The sequence below is a fragment of the Choloepus didactylus genome, chromosome 15, assembly GCF_015220235.1.
Source record: "Choloepus didactylus isolate mChoDid1 chromosome 15, mChoDid1.pri, whole genome shotgun sequence".
Lineage (NCBI taxonomy): Eukaryota > Metazoa > Chordata > Mammalia > Pilosa > Megalonychidae > Choloepus > Choloepus didactylus.
Window position 1 is genome coordinate 83,185,846 of NC_051321.1, and position 26,225 is coordinate 83,212,070.

The 26,225-nt window shown below is 39.2% G+C and overlaps 1 pseudogene; it reads right to left on the reverse strand.

Moving 5' to 3' along the window:
• Window positions 1-849: 849 nt before the first annotated feature.
• Window positions 850-15,618, reverse strand: LOC119509956 (annotated as a pseudogene).
• Between the last annotated feature and the right edge of the window lie 10,607 nt (window positions 15,619-26,225).

Consider the following 26,225-nt stretch of genomic DNA (forward strand, 5'->3'; position numbering starts at 1 on the left):
TCTTGTTAAAATTCAAAGACTTGATTGCGAAAGAGATATATAGTAAGGCAGGTTTAACCTAGAAATTCCAAACTGGAAAAATACTAATATTTGTATGCATTACAAATGTTATAGGTACACTTATATTATGTATGTTATACATACATAAAAATAACAGATATATGTGTTATATAATTATATAAATTAATTATACACACACACACATACATACACTATCATATGAAGAAGCTACACAGCAGTGATTTTTACAAACCAGGCAAAAATACCATATATCTCTGAATATTAGGTAACTGCAAGGCAAAAGCTTTCAGTTAAGACAATTACTTTATTTTCAACAACAAAGTGGTGTAAGCTACTGAAAGTGTAGCCATAATAGAAGAGGCTCTTCCCTGCTCTATTGCCTGGCCCAAGTATAAATTTGGGGAGAAAAAGTATCTTATATTTGATTACTTCTATTATCTATTATACTTCTTATAAAGTAGGCAGGACACTGACTGATATCTGGTTTAAAGTCTAAAAATGAAATCCAGATAGAATATGCTAAGTAGTTACATTTTGAGAGATTAAATTTTTGTTTGGGTTACAGTTGAATGCATGGCTAACATGGGGCCACTGAACCCACTATTTTTTTTTTTAGTTAGTTAGAGAAAATGAATGGTGAAAATCAGTTTTATTGTTACTTTTATTAAAAAAAAATCTCAACAAAAAAATCTTGCATAGGAAAGACAACCTAGCCTCAAGTCTACACTATAAAGGCAAAAAGAAAATGACTGAGTTTCTGCTCAATTATCATGTTTAGGATTGTTACAAGTAATGTGTTAGTTTCCAGAGAGCTGTCTGTATCAAAAGCTATACATGCTGTCCTCAAGCATCAAAATGGTCAGCTGGCCAGTTGTAGGCTGTCCACACTGCTTCTCCAACAAACAGCCACATTGCCTTCACGTGGTTCTTTTCATCTAATGTGAAGCAGTGAAAAATTCCTGCAGGAAGTGTTATCATGTCTCTCTTCTCCATGAAAATCTGGATCCACTTGTCCTCTTTATGCCTCACATCAAAATATCCACTTCCAAGCAAGATGTATAGAATTTCATCATCCAACTGTAAATGTTCTTCATAAAACATGTTAATCTTTGCTTCATAATTTGGTAGTTTATCTTTGCATATGGTTATTATTTCCATCCAGGAGTAGTTTCTCTCTTTTCAGATCTTTTCTAATTCTGGATCATTCTCATATTTGTCAGCATCCAGTTTTCAGTAAAAGACCCTGAGTTTTCACAGCAGCTCCAGGTTGACGGGGCAGCTGGGCTGCAGTTGGTTGAGCTTCCTTTGGTCCTCTGGGGCCTCATCCATGTACCATACTGTTCTAGTTTGCTAATGCTGCCAGAATGAAAAACACCAGAAATGGATTGGCTTTTATAAAAGGGGGTTTATTTGGTTACACAGTTACAGTCTTAAGGCCATAGTGTCCAAGGTAACACATCAGCAATCGGGTACCTTCACTGCAGGATGGCCAATGGTGTCTGGAAAACATCTGTTAGCTGGGAAGGCATGTGCCTGGCACCTGCTCCAAAATTCTGGTTTCAAAATGGCTTTCTCCCAGGACATTCCTCTCTGGGCTGCAGTTCCTCAAAAATGTCACTCTTAGTTGCACTTGGGGTATTTGTCCTCTCTTAGCTTCTCCAGAGCAAGAGTCTGCTTTCAACAGCCATCTTCAAACTCTCTCATCTGCAGCTCCTGTGCTTTCTTCAAAGTGTCACTCTTGGCTGTAGCTCCTCTTCAAAATGCCACTCTCAGCTGCACTGAGTTCCCTTTGCCCATCAGCTCATTTATATGGCTCCACTGATCAAGGCCCACCCTGAATGGGTGGGGCCACACCTCCATGGAACTATCTCATCAGAGTTATCACCTACGGTTGGGTGGGTCACAGCTCCATGGAAATCTAATCACCAAAATGTCTGCCCCACAAGACTGCATCAAAGAATATGGCTTTTTCTGGGGGACATAATACATTCAAACTGGCACACATGCCTCCACCATCTTCCCAGCCTCATCCACTGGAGGCCACAGGTCCCGGGCAATGCAGGGCACTGCCACTGTTAATCTTAAGGGGGATGCCTTGTATGTGACAAGTCACTCCTCTCTTATTGCTTTCAAAATCTTCTCTTTATCTTTGGATTTTGAAAATTTCACTATAGTGTGTCTTGGGATCGATCTCTTAAGAGTCTTTCCTGCTTGGAGTTCTTTGAAATTCCTGGATGAGTTTATTCATATCTTTCCTCAGATTTGGGAAGTTTTCGGTCATTATTTCTTCTTCTGCCCCTTTCTCTCTCTCTTTTCCTCCTGGGACTCCAGTGATGCATGTGCTTGATGTTGTCCCACAGGTTCCTCATGCTCTGTTCATTTTCCTTCATGATTTTTTCTTTCTGCTCCTCACATTGGATAATCTCTATTGTCTTCAAGTTTCTTCTGCCTGTTCAGATATCCTACTGAATTCATCTAATGAGTTTTTCATGCAAATTACTGTACTTGGCAGCTCCCAAATTTGTTTGTTCTCTTTTTATAGTTTTTCCATCTCTTTGTTTTGTTCAATGTTTTCCTATTTTCCATTAATACTTTGTATATGGATTCCTTTAACTTCTTGAACATTTTTAAGATGGCTGGTTTAAAGTCTTTGACTAATAATTCCAATGTACAAGCTTTCTAAGGGATGGTTTCTGGCAAATTCTTTTTTCCTGTAAATGGGCCATACCTTCTTATTTCTTTGTATGTTTTATAATTTTTTGTTGAGAACAGGACATTCTGAGTATTATGTTGTTGTAACTCTGGGAATCTTGCCAGGGTTTGTTGTTGTTGGCTGGAGCTGTGAATGTGTGCCTTTTCCCAACTATTTTTGTTCCCAAATGGGAAATGGAAAGTATAGTGGGAGAGAGAAAAAAATGGGTACTGCCTCTTTAAGAATCCTCTGCTACTTTTCCCTGAGGAGGTTGGGACAGTGGCTGCCCTGCCATCTGCAGTAGCTGATCCAAAGCAGTGATCAGACCACACTCCCCCAGGTTGTAGCCCACCCTGGCACCAGCAAGTTGCATCAGGAGCCTGGGCTATGGTCTCCACTGCTGTCTGCCATGTGGTTGGGGACTGGTGAACGGTGGATGCTGCGAAGAGGGTGAAATTCACTGGTATTTGCCTCCTGTTCTTTCCTGGATGCTGCAATGTTCCCCTAGATTTAGGAGTTCCAAAATACTTGATTCAGACCATTTCTGCCAGTTCAATAGTGTTTTGGTGGAGGGGCTGATTTCTGGAGCTTCCTACGCCACCATGTTCCCTCAATCCTCCTTTGGCCACCCCCCCCCCTTTTTTTTTTTTTTGAATACCAAAACCAGAAAAATCACAAGAAAACTATATACCAGTATTCCTTATGAATATAGACACACAAAATCCTTCACAAGGTTTAATTACAGAACATAAAGAACTCCTAAAACTCAACAACAAAAAGGCAAAGAACCCAATTAAAAATGGCCAAAAAATTGAATAGACACTCATCCAAAGATGTACAAATGGCCTATAAGCACATGAGAATATCCTCAGTATCATTAACCATTAGGGGAATTCAAATCAAAACCACAATGAGATACCACTTCATACCTACAAAGATGGCTACAGGGAAATGACTCAATTTACAAATGGGGAAAGGATTTGTATAGAATGAAAAGTGAAACATTTAAAATGGTTGCCTCTGGAGAGTAGAAAATGGTGAAGGCAGTGGACAGCTAGAGAGGACAGCTATTGTTCACAATGACCCTTGTAGATGTATTTCACCCTCATTAAACCAGATGACTCTCAACACAGTGTGGTTTTGCCCCCTGGGGACATTTGACGTCTGAAAACATTTTTGTCACCTCTGTGGGGTGCTACTGGAATCCATTCGATGGAGGTCAGGGATGCTGCTAAACATTCTTCCATGCACAGGACAGTTCCTGCAGCAAAGGATTCTCTGGCCCCAAATGTTAATAGTGCTAAGGTTGAGAAACTTTCTAACCTGTGTAAGTATAGCTTTGATAAAACTAATGAAAGTTATTTTTCAAAAAAAAGTTAAACACCCTAACACCCATAGATTACAAAGCAAAAAAGTATCCTTTTGCACAAGGTTCAACAGAGGTGGCTTTCTTATGTGTCATGCTTCTACTGCCTTACTGCATAGAAGGATGAAGGGGGCCTGCCAGGGATTTTTAGGGAAGGTAGAATTTACTTAAAGCTTATGAGTTAAGCTGCCATGAGTTTTTAATTTTTTATTTTGAAATAATTTCAAACTTACAGGATAGTTGCAAAAATAACACAAAACCCATGTATACAACTCCAACATGCCCCCTAACCAGATTCACCAATTTTGAACATTTTGCCGTAGTTGCTGTATCATTCTATGTGTTTATCCATCTATCTATTTATTTTCTAAACCTTTGAGAATAGGTTGTATATGTCATGTTCCTTGGACACTTAATAATTCCATGTGCATTTCTTAAGAACAAGGATATTCACTTAAATACCCACCTTAAGTACAGTTATTTGGTAAAAGAGATCAAACATTGATTGTTTAAGTTCTATATTCCAATTTTTTAAAAATATCATTTTGGGCATTTTCTCCTCCATTACTAGATCCAGTCTAGGATCAGGTATTGCATTGAATTGCCATTGTCTCTTTAGTTGCTTTTTTCTTCTTTAATTGTGGAAACATTTGAACAACATAAAATTTCCCATCTCAACCACTCCAGAGACTATCATTTAGTGGGATTAACCACATCCTCAATGTTGTGCTATCCTCACCACCATCCATTACCAGAACTTCCCATCACCCCAAATAGAAATTCTACACCCATTATGCATTGATATCCCTTTCTCTTCCCCATCTCATCCCTGATAACCTGCTTTCTGGCTCCATGAATTTGCACATTCTAACTATTTCACGTAAGTGGAATCATCAGTATTGTACAATATTTTCCCCTTTGTGTCTGACTTGTTTCACTCAAGTTTCATGTAGTATCATGTATCAGGACTTCATTTCCTTTTAAGGCTGAGTAACATTCCACTGTGTGTGTATACCACATTTTGTTTATCCATTCATCTGCTGATGGACACTTGGGTTCCTTCTACATTTTGGCTATTGTGAATAATGCTGCTATGAACATTGGTGTACGAATATCTGTCTGAGTCTCTCTTTCAAGTCTTTTGGGTGTATGCCTAGAAGTGGGATTACCAGGTTATATGGTAGTCCTATATTTACCTTCCGGAGAAACCGTTAAACTCTTTTCCACTGCAGCTGCACCATTTTACATTCCCACCATCAATGTACTAAAGTTCCCATTTCTCCACATCCTCAGTACGTATTTCCCTTTTTAAAAATAATGGCCATTCTAGTGGGTATGAGGTTTTATTTGCATGTCCCTAAGGGATATACGGCTTCATATATTTTCTTCTGTTTTGTTGGTTTTCTTTTCACTTTCTTGATACTATCCTTTGATGCACAAAAGTTTTAAATTTTGATAAAATCCAATTGATCTATATTTTTCTAAGGTGCTTTTGCTTTCTGTGTAAAGTCTAAGCCAACTTGGCAGGTGAAATCACGGCCCTCCTCACTATGTGGGATCTGACACCCAAGGGTATAAATTCACCTGGCAAGATATTTCCCTATGTGCTCTTCTAGGAGTTTTATAATTTTAGCTCTCATATTTAGGTCAATGATACATTTTGAGTTTATTTTTGTACATGGTGTAAGATAGGGCTCCACTTTCATTCTTTTGCATGTGGATATCTAGTTCTCCCAGCCCATTTGTTGAAGAGACTGTTAAGTCCCAGTTAAGTGGATTTGGGGGTCTTATAAAAAATCAGTCAACCATAGACCTTGGGGTCTATTTCCAAATTCTCAGTTCCATTCCACTGATCAATATGTCTGTCTTTGTGCCAATACCATGCTGTTTTGACTATTGTGACTTTATAGTAACCTTCAAAGTCAGGAAGTGTAAGTCCTCCCACTTCAGTTTTTTTCTATAATTCAATTTTATTGAGATATATTCACATACCATGCAGTCATACAAATTGTACAATCAGTTGTTCACAGTACCACCATATAGTTGTGCATCCATCACCAAAATTAATTTTTGAACATTTTCATTACCACACACACAAAAGTAGTAAGAGTAAAAATGAAAATGGAAAAGAACTATTAAAGTAAAAAAGAACACTGGGTCCTTTTTTTTTTTTTTTCCCCCATTTTTCTACTCATCATCCATACACTGGACAAAGGGAAATATGGTCCATATGGCTTTCCCAATCACATTGTCACCCCTCATAAGCTACATTTTTATACAATCATCTTCAAGATTCAAGGGTTCTGGGTTGTAGTTTGATAGTTTCAGGTATTTTTTGCTAGCTATTCCAATTCATTAGAACCAAAAAAGGGTTATCTATATTGTGCATAAGAATGCCCACCAGAGTGCTCTCTTGGCTCCTTTTGGAATCTTTCAGCTACTGAAACTTATTTCATTTCCTTTCACATCCCCATTTTGGTCAAGAAGATGTTCGCCATCCCATGATGCTGGGTCCAGATTCCTCCCTGGGAATCATATTCCATGTTGCCAGGTGTATTTATACCCCTGGGTGTCAGATCCCATGTAGTGGGGAGGGCAGGGAGTTCATCTGCCAAATTGGCTTAGCTAGAGAGAGAGGGCCACATCTGAGCAATGAAGAGGCATGCAGGAGGAGACATAGGCACAATTATAAGCAGGTCTAGCCTCTCCTTTGCAGTAACAGTCTTCTCAAGGGCAAGTCCCGTGATTGAGGGCTCAGCCCATCAAACCACCAGTCCACAATGTCTGTGAGCACATCGGCAGTCATCGAGGTGGGGAAGCCCAACACCCCTGCATTCTCCCCCAGTGATGTTCACGATAGTGGCAGCATATAATATTTCTCTTTTTGTGCCTGGCTTATTTCGCTCAGCATTATGTCTTCAAGGTTCATCCAAGTTGTCATATGTTTCAAGACATTGTTCCTTCTTACTGCTGATAGTATTCCGTTGTGTGTATATACTATATTTTATTTATCTACTCATCTATTGAAGGACATTTGGGTTGTTTCTGTCTCTTGGCAATTGTGAATAATGCTGCTATGAACATTGTCGTGCAGATACCTGTTTGTGTCACTGCTTTCAGATCTTCTAGAAATATCCGAAGAAGTGCAATTGCTAGATCAAAGGGTAACTCTATATCTAGTTTTCTAAGGAATTGCCAGACTCACTTTCAGAGTGGCTGAACCATTATACAGTCCCACCAACAATGAATAAGAGTTTGAATTTCTCCACATCCGCTCCAGCATTTGTAGTTTCCTGTTTGTTTAATGGCAGCCATTCTAATTGGTGTGAGATGGTATCTCGTTGTAGTCTTAATTTGCATCTCTCTAATAGCTAGTGAAGCTGAACATTTTTTCATGTGTTTCTTGGCCATTCATATTTCCCCTTCAGAGAACTCTCTCCATATCTTTTGCCCGTTTTATAATTGGGCTGTCTGTACTCTTGTTATTGAGTTGTAGGATTTCTTTATATATGCAAGATATCAGTCTTTTGTCAGATACATGGTTTCCAAAAATTTTTTTCCATTGAGTTGGCTGCCTCTTCACCTTTTTTGACAAATTCCTTTGAGGTACAGAAACTTCTAAGCTTGAGGAGTTCCTGTTTATCTATTTTTTCCTTTGTTGCTTTTGCTCTGGGTGTAAGGCCTAGGAAGTTACCTCCTAACACAAGGTCTTGAAGATGTCTCCCTACATTATCTTCTAGGAGTTTTATGGTGCTGTCTTTTATATTGTGGTCTTTGATCCACTTTGAGTTAATTTTTTTTAATTAAACTTTTTTTTTTCTAAATCAACTGTATGAAAAATAAACAAATTAAAAAAAAAAAAACATACAATAAAAGAACATTTCAAAGAAACCATAACAAGGGAGTAAGAAAAAGACAACTAACCTAACTACTTTACTTCCAACATGTTCCTACTCTACCCCAAGAAAGTAACCTAATATAGCATGAGTTAATTTTTGTGTAGGGTGTGAGGTAGGGGTCCTCTTTCATTCTTTTGGATATGGATATCCAATTCTCCCAGCCCCATTTGTTGAAAAGACTGTTATGTCCCAGTTCAGTGGCTTTGGGGGCCTTATCAAAGATCAGTTGGCCAAAGATCTGGGGGTCTATCTCTGAATCCTCAATTTGATTCCATTAATAGATACATCTATTTTTGTGCCATTACCATGCTGTTTTGACTACTGTGGCTTTATAATAAGCTTCAAAGTCAGGGAGTGTAAGTCCTCCCACTTTGTTTGTCTTTTTTAGAGTGTTTTTAGCAATTTGAGGCATCTTCCCTTACCAAATAAATTTGACAACTAGCTTTTCCAAGTCTGCAAAGTAGGTTGTTGGAATTTTGATTGGGATTGCATGGAATCTGTGGATGAATTTGGGTAGACTTGACATCTTAATGACATTTAGCCTTCCTATCTATGAACACGGAATATTTTTCCATCTTATAAGGTCCCTTTCTATTTCTTTTAGTAAAGTTATGTAGTTTTCTTTGTATAGGTCTTTTACATCTTTGGTTAAGTTTCTTCCTAGGTACTTGATTTTTTTAGTTGCTATTGAAAATGATATCTTTTTCTTGAGTGTCTCTTCACTTCTTTCATTTCTAGTATGTAGAAACATTACTGACTTATGTGCATTAATCTTGTATCCCGCTACTTTGCTAAATTTGTTTATTAGCTCTAGTAGCTGTATCATTGATTTCTCAGGGTTTTCTAGATATAAGATCATATCATCTGGAAATAATGACAGTTTTACTTCTTCCTTTCCAATTTGAATGCCTTTTGTTTCTTTGTCTTGCTGGATTGCCCTGGCTAGCACTTCCAGCACAATGTTGTATAACAGTGGTGACAGCGGGCATCCTTGTCTTGTTCCTGATCTTACAAGGAAGGCTTTCAATTTCTCACCATTGTGCTGTGCTGGCTGTGGGCTTTTCATATATGCTCTTTATCATATTGAGGAATTTTCCTTCAATTACTACCTTTTGAAGTGTTTTCATCAAAAAGCGATGTTGGATTTTGTCGAATGCTTTTTCAGCGTCTATTGAGATGATCATTTGATTTTTCCCTTTTGATTTGTTAATGTGTTGTATTACATTGATTGATTTTCTTATGTTGAACCATCCTTGCATGCCTGGATTGAACCTCACTTGGTCATGGTGTATGATTTTTTTAATGTGTCTTTGGATTTCATTTGCAAGAATTTTGTTGAGAATTTTTGCGTCTATATTCATTAGGGAGATTGGCCTGTAGTTTTCCTTTTTTTGCGGCATCTTTACCTGGTTTTGGTATTAGATTGATGTTAGCTTCGTAAAATGAGTTAGGTAGTGTTCCATTTTCTTTGATGTTTTGAAAGAGTTTAAGTAGGATTGGTGTCAGTTCTTTTTGGAAAGTTTGGTAGAATTGCCCTGTGAAGCCATCTGGCCCTGAGCTTTTATTTGTGGGAAATTTTTTGATGACTGATTGGATCTCTTTGCTTGTGATTATTTGGTTGAGGTCTTCTATTTCTTCTCTGGGCAGTCTAGATTTTTTATGTTTTTCCAGGAAATTGTCCATTTCCTCTACATTATCCAGTTTGTTGGCACACAGTTGTTCATAGTATCCTCTTATAATTTTTTTTAGTTTCTTCAGGATCCGCAGTAATGTCACCATTCTCATTCATTGTTTTCTTTATATGGGTCTTCTCTCTTTTTGTTTTTGTCAGTCTAGCTAGGGGCTTGTCAATCTTGTGGATTTTCTCAAAGAACCAACTCTTGGTGTTATTTATTCTTTCTATTGTTTTTTTTTTGTTCTCTATGTCATTTATTTTTGCTTTAATCCTTGTTATTTCTTTTCTTCTACTTGGTTTAGGATCAATTTGCTGTTCATTTTCTAGCTGCTTCAGTTGCTCCATTAGTTCTGTGATTTTAGCTCATTCTTCCTTTTTGATATATGTGTTTTGTGCTACAAACTTCCCCCTCAGTACCACTTTTGCTGCATCCCACAGGTTTTGATATGTTGTGTTCTCATTTTCATTCGTTTCTATACATTTAGCAATTTCTCTTGCTATTTCCTCTTTAACCCACTGATTGTTTAGGAGTGTGTTGTTCAACCTCCAGGTGTTTGTGAATTTTCTAAGTCTCTAATGGTTATTGACTTCCAATTGTATTCCATTGTGGTCAGATAATGTGCTTTGAATAATTTAAATTTTTTAAAATTTATTGAGGCTGTTTTATGTCCCAGCATGTGGTCTATTCTGGAGAAAGTTCCGTGAGCACTAGAGAAGAATGTGTATCCTGGTGAGTTGGGATGTAATGTTCTATATATGTCTGTTAAATCAAATTCAGTTATCAGATTGTTTAGGTTTTCAGTTTCCTTATTGGTCTTCTGTCTGGTTGATCTATCTATAGGAGAGAATGATGTGTTGAAGTTTCCCACAATCATTGTGGAAACATCCATTGCTTCCTTTAGTTTTGCCAGTGTTTGTCTCGTGGATTTTGTGGCATCATGATCGGGTGCATAAACATTTATGATTGTTATTTCTTCTTGTTGAATTGCCCCTTTTATTAGTATGTAGTGGCCTTTTTTGTCTCTCTTAACATCCTTGCATTTAAAGTCTATTTTATCTGAGATGAATATTGCTACTCCTGCTTTCTTTTGGCTGTAGCTTACATGAAATATTTTTTTCCGTCCTTTCACTTGCAGTTTCTTTGCATCCCTGTGTCTAAGATGAATCTCTTATAGACAACATATTGATGGTTCATATTTTTTGATCCATTCTGCCAATCTGTATCTTTTAATTGGGGAGTTTAATCTATTTACATTCAATGTTATTACTGTGAAGGCATTTCTTGAATCAGCCATCCTATCCTTTGGTTTATGTTTCCCAGGTATATTTTTTCCCTCTCTCTCTTATTGTCCTTTAACGGACTAATATTGAATATCTTTAGTACTGAACCTTTCTCCATCTCTCTCTCTGCTTTCTTTGTTTCTCTGTCTGTAGGGCTCCCTTTAGTATCTGAAGTAGGGCAGGACTTTTATTAGCAAAATCTCTCAGCATTTGTTTGTCTGTGAAAAATTTAAGCTCTCCCTCAAATTTGAAGGAGAGCTTTACTGGATGAAGAATTCTTGGTTGGTGATTTTTCTCTCTCAGAATTTTAAATATGTCATGCCTCTGCCTCTTCGCCTCCATGGTAGCTGCTGAGTAGTCACAACTTAGTCTTATGTTGTTTCCTTTGTATGTGGTGAATTGCTTTTCTCTTGCTGCTCTCAGAACTTGTTCCTTCTCTTCAGTATTTGACAGTCTGATCAGAATATGTCTTGGAGTGGGTTTATTTGGATTTGTTGTGTTTGGAGTTCACTGGCCATTTATGCTTTGTGTATTTATATTGTGTAGAAGGTTTGGGAAGTTTTCCCTAACAATTTCTTTGAATACTCTTTCTAGACTTTTACCCTTCTCTTCCCCTTCTGGGACAACAATGAGTCTTATATTTGGACATTTTATTTTATCCATCATATCCCGAAGTCCATTTAGATTGTTTCATTTTTTTACCCATTCTTTCTTTTGTTCTTTCATTTTCCATTTTGTCATCCTCTGGGTTGCTGATTCATTGTTCCGCTTCCTCTAGTCTTGTATTGAGAGTATCCAGAATCTTTTTAATTTGGTCAGCAGTTTCTTTTATTTCCATAAGACCATCTATTTTTTTATTTACTCTTGCAATTTCCTCTTTATGCTCTTCTAGGGTCTTCTTCATGTCTTTTATATCCTGTGCCATGTTCTCATAGTTTGTCTTTAGTTCTTTGATTAATTGCTCCAAGTACTGTGTCTCCTCTGATCTTTTGATTTGGGTGTTTGGGTTTGGGTTAACCATATTGTCTGGTTTTATCATATGCTTTAAAATTTTCTGTTGTTTTTGGCCTCTTGGCATTTGCTTTACTTGATAGGGTTCTTTTAGGGTATGTAGGCTAATTCAAAGACTAATCTCTAATTTGTCAGATCTACAACTTGGTGGCGAATACTTTCTCTAACTAACCAGCATGTGGCGTCTGCAAGCCACCTATTACCCTCAAGCCAGTTCTCCCCAACTTTGTGATGTGTGGGGGTCTGTTTCTTGCAGGGTCCAGTTGGTGCACCAAGTTTGGGTGTGTTGTTGGTGTTGTCTGCCCTGAATGTGGGGCGTGTGTCTGAGCGGTTAGGGAGGGAGGGCAGCTTTAATAATCAAACCTCCCAGCTGTTCCTGGAGATTTAAGGCTGTTGCAAGAGTCTAAACCTTCATTTCAGTCTCGCCACAGATTGTCTCTGCCGCTGACCCACAAGTCCTTGGTATTGGCATATGGTCCCCAGGATTTCTGAGTAGGTCCTTCTTCCAAGCTGTGCCCTCCTAGGGCCTTTGCTGAGGGAAGGCTGTGCTACATCACAAGTGTGCGCCATCCCTCAAGGGAAGTTCTGGGCCGCCAGGCCGTGTAGGGGCGTTCCCAGCCTGTTGAAAGGATGGCTGTATGGGGTGTGTTAATTTTCCCCTTTTCACACAGCTCTGCCTTCCTAGCTCTGGGACAATTAGCTATGGGTGCACAAAAGGCTATTGTCCACACCTGATACTGTGGTGTGTGTGCATGTTGCTGGAAACGCTGCCCATCACACTAGGTTTTTTTTTTTTTTTTCTTTTAAAACTCTTCATATTATTATTATTTTTTTTATTAAATTCAGTTTTATTGAAATACATTCACACACCATATAATCATCCATGGTATACAATCCACTGTCCACAGTATGATAACATAGTTATGCGTTCATCACCACAATCTATCTCTGAACATTTTCCTTACATCAGAAAGAACCAGAACAAGAATAAAAAATAAAAGTGAAAAAAGAACACCCAAATCATCCCCCCATCCCACCCCATTTGTTCTTTAGTTTTTATCCCCATTTTTCTACTCATCCATACACTAGATAAAGGGGGTGTGGTCCACAAGGTCTTCACAACACACTGTCACCCCTTGTAATCTACATTATTATATAATTGTCTTCAGGAGTCCAGACTGCTGGGTTGGAGTTTGGTAGTTTCAGGAATTTACTTCTAGCTATTCCAATACATTAAAACCTAAGAGGTGTTATCTATATAGTGCATAAGAATGTCCACCAGAGTGACCTCTCGACTCCATTTGGAATCTCTCAGCCACTGAAACTATTTCGTCTCATTTTGCATCCCTCTTTTGGTCAAGAAGATGCTCCAGTCCCACGATGCCGGGTCCACATTCATCCCCGGGAGTCATATTCTGCATTGCCAGGGAGATTTACACCCTGGGAGTCGGGTCCCATGTAGCGGGGAGGGCAGCGAGTTCACCTGTTGAGATGGCTCAGTTAGAGAGAGAGAGGGCCACATCTGAGCAACAAAGAGGTACTCAGGGGGAGACTCTTAGGCACAATTACATGCAAGTTTAGACTCTCCTTTGTGGTAATGAGCTTCATAAGGGCAAGTCCCATGCTCGAGGGCTCAGCACATCAAACCGCCAGTCCCAATGTTTGTGACAACATCAACACCAGTCCAGGTGAGGATGTCCAACACATCCACACCTTCCCCCAGATCCTCGGGGCTGGGGAGGGGGAGGCTGTAAATATATTTTTTATTATCTGCCCAAATTACTCTGGGATGTGTCACTATTTCACTCCAGCCTATACTAACCTACCGTATCTCACTTCCTATTCAAAGTTCCATGCAATTGTGGTGTTTGAACAAATCGACTGTAGAGTTGTACCATTTAGAAAATTTAGATCCTCTACCAAATAGATATCTATTCCCTCAGTCTCATATGGAAGTTGAAGTTTTAAAACACAATCAGTTTCAACCTTCACCCTTTGGCCTGGCTTGCCCTGGTCTTAACCAAACCTGCTTCATTCATATCACTAATTGAAGTCTGGGCTCTTTTTCAGCTTTTTTTTTTTTTTTTTTTTTTTTTTTTTTTGTCAGTGGCTGTATGCGCTAATACTGACATTCATATCTGCCGAGCTCTAGCTCTGAGTTTCAGGTGTCTCAGAGATATGCATTGTTCCAGAGACCAATCAGGTTATACGCTAGGGGATCAGCATCTCAAAGTTTAGAGATAGGCATTACAATTCAGGGATAGAGTTAACTGCTGTAAGAGCTTACAATCTAGGGACCATTACAATTATTATGTCCATGTTAGGCTATGTTCTAAGATTCAATTCTGAGTTTACACATTGTAGTTAGTCCATATTGGTGAGGCATCATCCCTCTCACCATCACACTAGGTTTTTTGATGCAGCTCTGGGCTTTGGCACCGGCACCGGGCAGGAGCGTTCCCAGCCTGCCAAGAAGATGTCTGTAAGGGGCATTGTTTTTTCTGCTTTTGTCTCACCTCTGCCTTCCTTGCCCTGAGACAGTTAGCAGCGGGTGCGTGAAAGGTTATCGTCCATACCAGATACTGAGGCATACCCACAGGTTGTGGAGACGCTGTTCCTGCCGCGCTTCTCTGTGCAGTTCTCGTTGCCGTATCCACAGCTGCGTTTGGGTTTTTTAAAAAAGAACTAGTCCGACTCCAAACATCAACCCATGGTTTCCCCACACTGCAGCGTGGCTGCCAGATATTCAGTAGGCTTACTCATTTCAGAACGCAGACTCCCAGTTTCACCAAGTGTATGATCCCTGTGGATTTAGCAGACCTTGTCCAGCTGGTGCATCACTGGAACTGGTGTTCTGGGTCACTTTCTGGCTTTTATCTAGTATTTTTCATGGAAGTGTTTTTTTGCCCTGTCTCTCCTAACCACCATCTTCTGGAAGTCCCCTCCCACTTCATTTTTCTTTTTTAGAATGTTTTAACAATTTGAGACATATTTCCCTTCCAAATAAATTTGATTACTAGCTTTTCTAAGTCTGCAATTAGGTAGTTGTAATTTTGATTGGAATTGCATTGAATCTGTAAATCAGTTTGGGCAGGATTGACATCTTAACATCGTTTAGCCTTCCTGTCCACGAACATGGAGTATCTCTCCATCTCTTTAGGTCCCCATTTATTTCTTTTAGTAAAGTTATGTAATTTTCTGTAATTAGAGGTCTTTTATATCCTTGGTTAAGTTTATTCCTATGTACTTGATGTTTTTAGTGGCTGTTTTGAATGGAATCTTTTTCTTGAGTTGTCCGGCGCTTCTCCGCCGCCCCGCCTGGGCCGGCGATGGGGAACAGAGAGACAGGGGGAGAGAGGGCACGGACAGTATCTTACCCGGAGCACTTGTGATCACTCGGGACCCACAGTGGTGAAGCAGATAAACTTTTATTGGAACTAGGCAATCATCATCTTTACAGGTTCCACCCGGGACGAGGCGCCTCGGGGGAGAACAACCTCGATGCGGCCGTCAGGTACGGCTCCTTGTGGGCTGTCTCCCCGAGCTTTGCCCGGGAACTTTCTTATAAACCCTGCGTGTATCCAATGGGCTAACGCTACGCACACAAGCATAATTGGTAAATACAGCGGGTGGTTGCATACATCAGAAGGCGGAAGCAGGATGTGGGCGCCATCTTGGCACCACTCGATGGGCGGGGGGAACTCAAGGGCAGGCTGCAGCTTGTCTACTAGGCCAATCCCGGAAGGTGGCTGCTCACATTGAGTGTCTCTTTAGTCAGGTCATTTCTAGTGAATAGGAGCATTAATCTTGTATCCTGCCACTTTGCTGAATTTGTTTATTAGCTCAAGTAGCTGTGTCATTGATTTCTCAGGGTTTTCCAAATATAAGATCATAGCATCTGGAAATAATGATAGTTTTACTTCTTCCTTTCCAATTTGGGTGCCTTTTATTTCTTTGTCTTGCTGTATTGCTCTCGCTAGCAGTTCTAGCAGAATGTTGAATAACAGTGGTGACAGCGGGCATCCTTGTCTCATTCCTGATCTTAGAGAGAATGCTTTCAGTCCCTCACCATTGAGTATTTTGCTGGCTGTGGGCTTTTCATATATGCCCTTTATCATATTGAGGAAGTTTCCTTCAATTCCTATCTTTTGAATTGTTTTTTTTTTTTAAAAAGGATGCTGGATTTTGTCAAATGCTTTTTCAGCATCTATTGAGATGATCATTTGATTTTTCCCTTTTGATTTGTTAATGTGTTGTATTACATTGATTGATTTTCTTATGTTGAACTACTCGTGCATGCCTGGAATGAACCCCACTTGGTCATGGTGTATGATTTTTTAAATGTGTCTTTGGATTTGATTTGCAAGTATTTTATTGAGAATTTTTTCATCTATATTCATTAGAGAGATTGGTCTGTAGTTTTCCTTTCTTGTAGCAACTTTATCTGGTTTTGGTATTAGAGTGATGTTGGCTTCATAAAATGAATTAAGAAGTGTTGCATTTTCTTCAATTTTTTGAAAGAGTTTAAGTAGGATTGGTGTCAGTTCTTTTTGTAACGTTTGGTAGAAATCCCCTGTGAAGCTATCTGGTCCTGGGGTTTTATTTGTAGGAAGCTTTTTGATGACTGATTGGATCTCTTTGCTTGTGATTGGTTTGTTGAGATCTTCTATTTTTCTCTGGTCAGACTAGGTTGTTCACATGTTCCAAGAAATTATCCATTTCCTCTAAATTATCAAGTTTATTGGTGTACAGTTGTTCATAGTATCCTCTTATGAGTTTTTTAAAAATTTCTTCAGGATCTGCAATGATGTCCCCCCTCTCATTTATTATTTTGTATATTTGGGTCTTTTCTTTTTAGCTTTGTCAGCCTAGCTAAGTGTTTGTCAGTCTTGTTGATCTTCCCAAAGAAACAACTTTTGGTTTTATTTATTCTCTATATTGTTTTTTTTTTTAATTCAATTTTATTGAGATATATTCACATACCATACAGTCATCCATGGTGTACAATCAGTTGTTCACAGTACCATTATATAGTTGTGCATTCATCACCACAATCAATTTTTGAATATTTTCATTACCACCATACATTTCTGTCTATTGTTTTATTGTTCTCCATATCATTTCTGCTTTAATACTTGTTATTTCTTTTCTTCTACTTGCTTTATGATTAGTTTGCTGATCATTTTCTAGTTTCTTCAGTTGTTCCATTAGTTCTTTGATTTTGGCTCTTTCTTCCTTTTCAATGTATGCTTTTAGAGCTATTCTTTGTTTTCTCAGCTGTTAGGGTTCCCTTTAGTATTTCTTGTAGGGAAGGTATCTTCTTGGCAAATTCTCTCAGCATTTGTTTGTGAAAATTTTAAGCTATCCCTCAGTTTTGAAGGAGAGCTTTGCTTGGCAAAGAATTCTTGGTTGGCAATTTTTCTTTCACAATTTTAAATATGTCATACCATTGCCTTCTCACCTCCATTATGCTAACTTAGTAGTAACTACTTCATCTTATGTTGTTTTCCTTGTATGTGGTGAATTGCTTCACTCTTGCTGCATTCAGAACTTTCTCCATCTCTTCAGCATTTGACAGTCTGATCAGAATATGTCTTGGAGTGGGTTTATTTGGATTTATTCTATTTTGAATTCATTGGGCATCTTTGATTTGCATATTTATGTCATTTAGAGGATTGGAAAGTTTTCCCCCAACTGTGTCTTCAAATACTCTTCCTAGCCCTTTACTCTTCTCTTCCCCTTCTGGAACACCAATGATTCTTATATTGGTACACTTCATGTTGTCCATCATTTCCCTGAGCTCCATTTCTAAATGTTTTATTTTTTTCACCATTCATTCTTTTCTGCTTTCACTTTTCATCACCGTATCTTCGGGTTTGCGCTTTCTTTCATCTACGTCTTCAAATCTGGTGTTATGTGTCTCAAGAATATTTTTAATCTGATCAGCAGAATCTTTTATTTCCATAAGATCCACTATTTTTTTATTTACTCTTGCAAATTCTTCTGTATGCTCTGCTAGAGTCTTCTTCATGTCCTTTATATCCTGAGCCATGATATTGATGTTTGTGTGTACTTCTTTGTTTAATTGCTCCAAGTTCTGTGTCTTCTCTGGCTTTTTATTTGGACATTTGAGTTGTTTATATCTTCTGGTTTCTTCATATGCTTTATAATTTTCTGTTGTTTTTGGCCTCTTGGCATTTGCTTATCTTGGTAGGGTTCTTATAGGATATGCAGGATTATTTGAACATTTATCTATAATTTGGCAGAGCTACAGTTTGCTGAAGTGCACTTTCCCTGACCTACTAGCAGATGGCACTCCTCAGCCACTTCTTACCCTCATGCCAGTTCTCCCCAACTTCGTCTTTGCACTAAGTGGTGGTCCAAATCATGTGGAGGTGCTATCAGTGCTCCAATTTTCCTTGTGCATGGGGGATTGCCAGTTCTGTGGGTGGAAGTGTGTGCCCTATGCAGTTTGGCAGGGAGTCTGCTCCAGGACACAGTGATCCTGGCCATTCCCAGGGCTGTGGGTGGAGTCCTCTTGGGCTGCAGAGCTGCACATCTCACTTTCCAGCTCAAATGCCCCACAGACCCTCTCTGCTATGTGTCCGTGAGTCTCTGGGATTTGGGGAGGGCTCCTGGCACTTTTGTGCAGCCACACTGCCTCTAGGCTGTGCACACCATGGGCTTCCATGGAGCAAGAGTGGATGCTGTCACAATTCCGCTGAATCCCAAATTCCCTCAAGGAAGCTCTCAGCCATGGGGCTGTGAAGGGTTGTCTCCCAGCCAGCTGCAAAGATGGCTGCATGGGGCATGCAAAGCTGCCCCCTTCCGTGATCATCTGCCTGCTCCAATGGCCAGTCCCTGGCATGGGAGCTCTTGGTCATGAATCTTTGAAGGGTTATCACCCATGCCAGGTACTGAGGAAGTGCCCGGGGTGTGGAAGGCTATTCCCCTCCATGCCCTCAGCCAGCTTTAGCTGCCCATTCCTTGGAAGTGTTCCAGGCTGAACACTCACCTGTTTTTAATGCAGCCTCTTGGTTTCTCCAAGTACACACTCACTACGGGTGTAGAAGTCTCTTCCCAGTCGGTGGAACCCTGGAATTGCTCTTCTGGAGTGCTCTCTGTCCTTTATCAAGTGTTTTTCATGGAGAAGTTTGCTTTGGCCCTCCTAATCCATCATCTTGGATTGTTCCCGGTGCCCTCTTGTTTTGATTTTGGTAGTTTTGAAATCAGGAATTGCGAGTCCTCCAACTTTTTCCTTTTTCAAGATGGTTTTGGCTATTCAGGGACCATATGAATTTGATGACTAGTTTTTCCATATCCACCAAGAATTTTGATTGGGACTGCATTTAATCTGTAAATCGATTTGGGTAGTGTGACCTTCTTAACTAAGTTAGGTCTTCCAAGCCATGAGCACAGAAAACTTGCTGTTTATTTAGGTCTTTTAAAATTTCTTTCAGTAATGATTTGTAGTTTTCTGTGTATACATCCTTTACTTCCTTGGTTAAGTTTATTCCTAGATATTTTATTACTTTAGTTGCTATTGTAAAAGGAATTGCGTTCTTGATTTCCTTTTTGGATTGTTCATTGCTGGCATTTGAAAACAGCACTGATTTTTGTGTTTTGATCTTGTAACCCACCACTTTGCTGAATTCATTTTTTAGCCTTAGATGCTTTCTTGTAGACTCGTCTTTGATTTTCTTTATGTAGAGTCATGTCATCTGTGCATAGGGAAAATTTGACTTTTCCTTTCCAGTTTGGATGCCTTTTATTTCTTTTTCTTGCCTAACTGCTCTGTCTAGCTCTTTCAGTACAATGTTGAGTAGCAATGACTGTAGCAGGCCTTCTTTGTTTTGTTCCTGATCTTAGGGAGAAAGCTTTCAATCTTTTGCTGTTGAGTATGATGCTTGCTGAGGATTTTTCATATATGCCCTATTTCATATTGGGGAAGTTTCTTTCTATTCCTAGTTTTCTGAGTGGTTTTATCAAGAAGGGATGCTGGATTTTGTCAAATGCCTTTTATACATAATTTCAGATTATCCTTTTTTTCTTCTTTCATTCTATTAATGTGGTGTATTATATTCATTGATTTTCTTGTGTTGAACCATCCTTGCTTTCCTGGGATAAATACCACTAGTTCATGATGTAGAATCCTTTTATGTACTATTAGATTTGATGTGCAAGAATTTTGAAGATTTTTGCATTAGCAGGCATTCTTCATTTTATTGTGGTTCACTTTATTACACCTTGCAGATATTGTGTTTTTTCACATTGAAGGTTTGTGGCAACTCTGCATTGAGCAAGTCTGTTGGCATCATTTTTCTAATAGCCTGTGCTCACGTTGTGTCTCTGGGCCACATTTTGGTAATTCCCCCAAAATTTCAAACTTTTTCATTATTATTTTTTCTGTTACAGTGATCTGCAATCAGTGATCTTTGATGTTACTATTGTAATTGGGGGCACCACAAACCACATCCACATAAGATGGCAAACTTAATCTGTAAATGTGTGAGTTCTGACTGCTCCATAGACCAGCCATTCCCCAATCTCTCTCCCTCTGCTTGGACCTCCCTATTCTCTGAGACACAGCAATATTGAAATTAGGCCAATTAATAACCCTACACTGGTTGGGTTCAAGTGAAAGGAAGGGTTACACATCTCTCATTTTTTTTATTTAGTTTTTTTGAGATATATACACATACCATACAGTCATCCATGGTGTACAATCAAGTATTCACAATACCATCATATAGTTGTGCATTTATCACCCCAGTCTAATTTTTGAACATTTTCCTTATATTTTATTTCCAGAAAAATAAAAATAGGAATAAAGAGTAACAGTAAAAAAGAATGCCCACCCTATTTTTTTTTTTTTTTAAATTCAGTTTTATTGAAATATATTCACCACCCTATTTTCATTTAGTTTTTGTCCCCCTTTTTCTACTCATCCATCCATATATTGGATAAAGGGAGTGTGATCCACAAGGCTTTCACAATCACACTGTCACTCCACATAAGCTACATAGTTATACAATTGTTGCAGTTTGATAGTTTCAGGTATTTACTTCTAGCTATTCCAATACACTAAAACCTAAAAAGGGTTATCTATATAGTGCATAAGAATGTCCACCAGAGTGACCTCTTGACTCCATTTGAAATCTCTCAGCCACTGAGACATTATTTTGTTTCATTTCCCATCTCCCTTTTGATCAAGAAGATGTTCTCAATCCCATGATGCGGGGTCCAATCTCATCCCCCGGAGTCATATCCTGCGTTGCCAGGGAGATTTACACCCCTGGGAGTCAGGTCCCATGCAGGGGGAAGGGCAGTGAGTTCACCTGCTGAGTTGGCTTAGCTAGAGAGAGAGGGCCACATCTGAGCAACAAAGAGGTACTCAGAGGGAGACTCTTAGGCACAATTATTAGCAGGTTTAGCCTCTCCTTTGCAGCAACAAGCTTCATAAGGGCAAGCCCCAAGATAGAGGGCTCAGTACACCAAACCGTCAGTCCTCAACGTTTGTGAGAACACCAGCAACAATCCAGGTGAGGAAGCCCAACACCTCTGCATTTTCCCCCAGCTCCTCAGAGGGGCCCTGCATATATATTTTTATTCTCTGCTCAAATTACTTTGGGATGTATTGCTGTTTCACACTAACTTGCACAAACCTATCAGATCTCACTTACTATTCAAAGTTTCATGTAATTGTGCTGTTTAAATAAATTGTACAAGTTAAATTATTTAGTGTACTACAGAAAAATATAGATCCTGCACCAAATAAACATTTCTTCCCTTGGCCTCATATGGAAGTTGAAGTTTTAAAATACAATCAGTATTGTTCTTTAGCCTTTGGCCTGATTTGCCCTAGTCCTAACCATATCTACTTCCTATCTTTAGTTGAAGTCTGGGCTCTTTTTCAGCTTTTTTTTAACAGTTGCTGTATGAGGTAATACTGACATTCATATCGGCCGAGCTCTAGCTCGAGTTTCAGGTGTCACACAGATACCCAAAGTTCCAGAGACCAATCGGATTATACACAAAGTGATCAACATCTCAGAATCTGGAGACAGCCATTACAACTCAGGAATAGATGTGACTGCTGTAAGAGCTTACAATCTAGGGACTGTTACAATAAGCGTTCCCCTGATAAGTGTGCTCTAAGGTTCAGTTTTGCATTTACACATTGTAGTTAGTCCATATTGGTGAGGCATTATAGTGTTTGCCTTTGTTTCTGGCGTAGTTCACTCAAAATGCTGTCTACAGGATCCATTCACCTCATTGCGTGTCACACAGCTTCTTTTCTTCTCGCAGTTATCTCAATATTCCATTGTATGCACACACCACACACACCTCTCACTTTAAATCAAAAGTGAGAAACATTAAGCTTAGTGAGGAAGGCATGTAGAAAGCTGAGATTGGCCAAAAGCTAGGCCTCTTGCGCCAGTTAGCCAAGTTGTGAAACCAAAGGAAAAGTTCTTGAAGGAAATTAAAAGTGTTAACTCCAGTGAACACATGAATGATAAGAAAGCAAAATAACCTTATTGCTGATATGGAGTAAGTTTTGGTGGTCTGGATAGAAGATCAAACCAGCCACAACGTTCCCTAATCCAGAGTGAGGCCCCAACTCTCTTCAATTCTATAAGGGCTGAGAGAGGTGAGGAAGCTGCAAAGGAGTTTGAAGCTAGCAAAGGTTGGAAATAAGATGTCTCCATCACACAAAAGTGCAAGGTGAAGCAGCCAGTGCTGATGTAGAAGCTGTAGTGTTATCCAGAAAATCTAGCTAAGATCATTGATGAAGGTGGCCACATCAAACAACAGATTTTCACTGTAGACGAAACAGCCTTCTATTGGAAGAAGATGTCATCCAGGATTTTCATGGCTAGAGAGAAATCAGTGTCTGGCTTCAAAGCTTCAAAGCACAGGCTGACTCTTGTTGGGGCTAATGCAGCTGGTGACTTAGAGTTGAAGCCAATATTCATTTACCATTCTGAAAGAATTATAAATCTTCCCTGCCTGTGTTCTACAAATGGAACAACAAAGCCTAGATGACACATTTGTTTACAACATGGTTTATTATTTTAAGCCCACTGTTGAGAACTACTCAGATTTCTTTTAAGTATTATTGCTCATTGGCAATGCACCAGAGAGCTCTGCTGGAGATGTACGATGAGATGAAAGTTGTTTTCATGCTTGCTAACACAATATCAATTCTGCAACCCATGGATTAAGGAGTGATTTCAACTTTCAAGTCTTATTAAGAAATATGTTTTGTAAGCCTGTGGCTGCCATAGTGATTCATCTGATAGATCTGGGCAAAGTCAATTGAAATCCTTCTGGAAGGGATTCACCATTTTAGATGAGTTTGAACATTTGTGATTCATGGGAGGAGGCCAAAATAATCAACATGAACGGGAGTTTGGAAGAAGTTGATTCCAACCTCATGGATGACTTTGAGGGGTTCAGGGCTTCAGCAGAGAAAGTAACTGCAGATGTGGTTGAAATGGCAAGAGAACTAAAATTAGAAGTGGAATCTGAATTACTGAATTACTGCAATCTCATGAAAAATTTGGAACGGATGAGGAGTCGCTTCTTAAGGATGAGCAAAGAAAGTGGTTTCTTGAGATGGAAACTACTCCTGGTGAAGATGCTGTGAACACTGTTGAAAAGACAACAAAGGATTTGGAATATAACATAAACCTAGTTCATAAAGTAGTGGCAGGGTTTGAGAAGATTGATTTCAATTTTGAAAGACATTCTACTGTGGGTAAAATTCTATCACACAGCATTACATGCTACAGAGAAATCTTTCGTGTGAGGAAGAGTTAATAAATGTGGCAAACTTCATTGCTGTCTTATTTTAAGAAATTGCTACAGACACCCCAACCTTCGGTAACCACCACCCTGATCAATCAGCAGCCATCATCGAGGCAAGGACCTCCACCAGCAAAAAGATTATGACTCGCTGAAGGTTCAGATGATGGTTAGCATTTTTAAATAGTATTTTTAAATTAAGGTATGTATATTGTTTTTTTAGACATAATGCTATTGCACACTTAATAGACTATAGAGTGTAAACGTAACTTTTATATGCACTAGGAAACCAAAAAATTCGTGTGACTTGATTTTGATATTTGCTTTATTGTGGTGGTCTGGAACAGGAACATATCTCCCAGGTGTGCCTGTATATTCATAAGGGATATTGGTCTGTAATTTTCTTATGATCTATCAGGCCTCATAGAATGGTGATGCTTAACTCACAGGATGAATTAGGACGTCTTCTCGCCGATATTTTTGAAGAATTTGAGAAGGATTGGTGTTAATTCTTTTAATGTTTGGTAAAATTAACTTGTGAAATCATCTTGTCCTGGACTTTTCTTTGTTGGCAAGTTTTTGATTACTGATTCAATCTCCTTACTTATTATTGGTGTGTTGATGTCTATTTCTTTGTCACTTTAGGTCAATTGTGTTTCTAGGAATTCGTCCATTTCATGTAGGTTGTCTAATTTGCTGGCGTACAGTTTGTTCACACTATTTTCTTATAACTCTCTTTATTTCTGTATGGTTGGTGGTTCTATCCCCTTGACCTCTGCCAGTCTACTTAAAGTTTTCAATTTTACTGATCTTTTCAAAGAACTTCTAGATTTGTTGAGCCTATTGTTTTTCTCTTCTCTATTTCATTTAACTCTGTGCCAGTCTTTATTTCACTCCTTCTGCTCAGTTTGGGTTTGGTTTACTCTTCTTTTTCTTGTTCCTCCAGGTGTGAGATTAGGTTACTGCCTAGAGATCTTTCTTCCTTTTTAATGTCAGTATGCAAGAGCTTAGCTGTCCTAGGAATGTTTTAGAGACTAGTCTAAAGCAAAAGCAGTCTTTTCTATGCATTGTCTTGCCCTGGGCATGTGTGCATGGCTCTAGGAATTCGTTTATGTAGACAAGAATGTCCCCTTTCTCCTGTTAGACAGGGTTTCCTCATAATCCCCCCAGCTGGCACTTGAATAATCTCCTACAGCATCTCACAGGAGAGTTCTGTGAGCCACTTCTAGGTGTGGGGTAAGGTCCGGAATGGTGAGCCTACAAAATGTGTCCTCCTTCAGTCCTTCCTTCAAGCTGCCACGAGAAGATGGGCACAGATATACATGCACTCTAATTTAATCACAAAGGTTACTCTGCTTTTTCCAGAACTGGGACCAGAGACTCACACTGGGAGCATGAGCCAGTTCCATGTGGGGATGGCGTGGGGATTGGGGACGACCAGCTAGGGCATGAAGCGCTACCGTTTTAAGTTGCCATGTTCTTGACTCAATGCTTGCCCTATTACAGCAACCCTGTTTTCTGGAGCTTTGAAAAAGATGTTTCTGCCAGTTCTTGTTTGTTGTGTAAAGCTGCTGTGGGGTGGGGGAGCAACACTGAGAGCATCTCCCTCTGCCACTGGTCGGGGCGGGACCCAAGATGCCAGGCTTTTTAGAAAGCAAATCACCCATCTAAGCAATTGAGTTGCTTTCAAAAGCACTGCTAAAAAAACCAACCAACCAAAAAAAAAAAAAAAAAAAACACCCAAGCTTTTAACTCCTCCCCTCCAGTTTTTTATTAGTACCAGTAACATCCTTCATTGTTATGTCTAGTCTTTCAAAAAATCACTATGAATACTCCCTATGGGTTTGCTGCAGACCAAGACTTATTACCCAATTTTCTATGCTCTGACTCTCCTGCCCCACTCAGTGTTGTCCCTAACAATTGGAAACTTGTTTTCTATGACTTTCCCTCCAACGCATTTTAGTGCTGCACCTCAAATGTGGGCAGACACCCACCCCCTTCAGCAGTGGGTTGAAGGCTGTGCCATGGTGCTCGCAACTGTGCAGACAGAACTGTGACAAAACAAAGGCACTGGTGGAATTAGATCTACAACCTAGTTCTGCTGCATGCAGTTGGTATTGTCTTAAATAGTGGTAACATTCTGTGGCTAATCACCAAAACCAAAAACCAAACCAAGAAATCTCCCTTCATAAAAAAGGAATTATGAATTACTTTAGTATGTCAGCTTCAAGCACTGGAGCCTCTTCCTCCAGAATAGCTTTAATATTGATTAGTAAAATGAAACAAAAAGGAATTCAAGAATAAAATTTGGGCCACTTGAAAGCAGCTCACAACATGGTAGAAAGAAGTGGTATGTAGACAGCTATTGAAAATGTTCAGAAACTCAACTGTAGTTTCATCATCCACTAAAAGAGATTCTATCAGATATAAAAACACAGAAAAAGAAACATAAGCTTTGGAAAAGGTAGACTT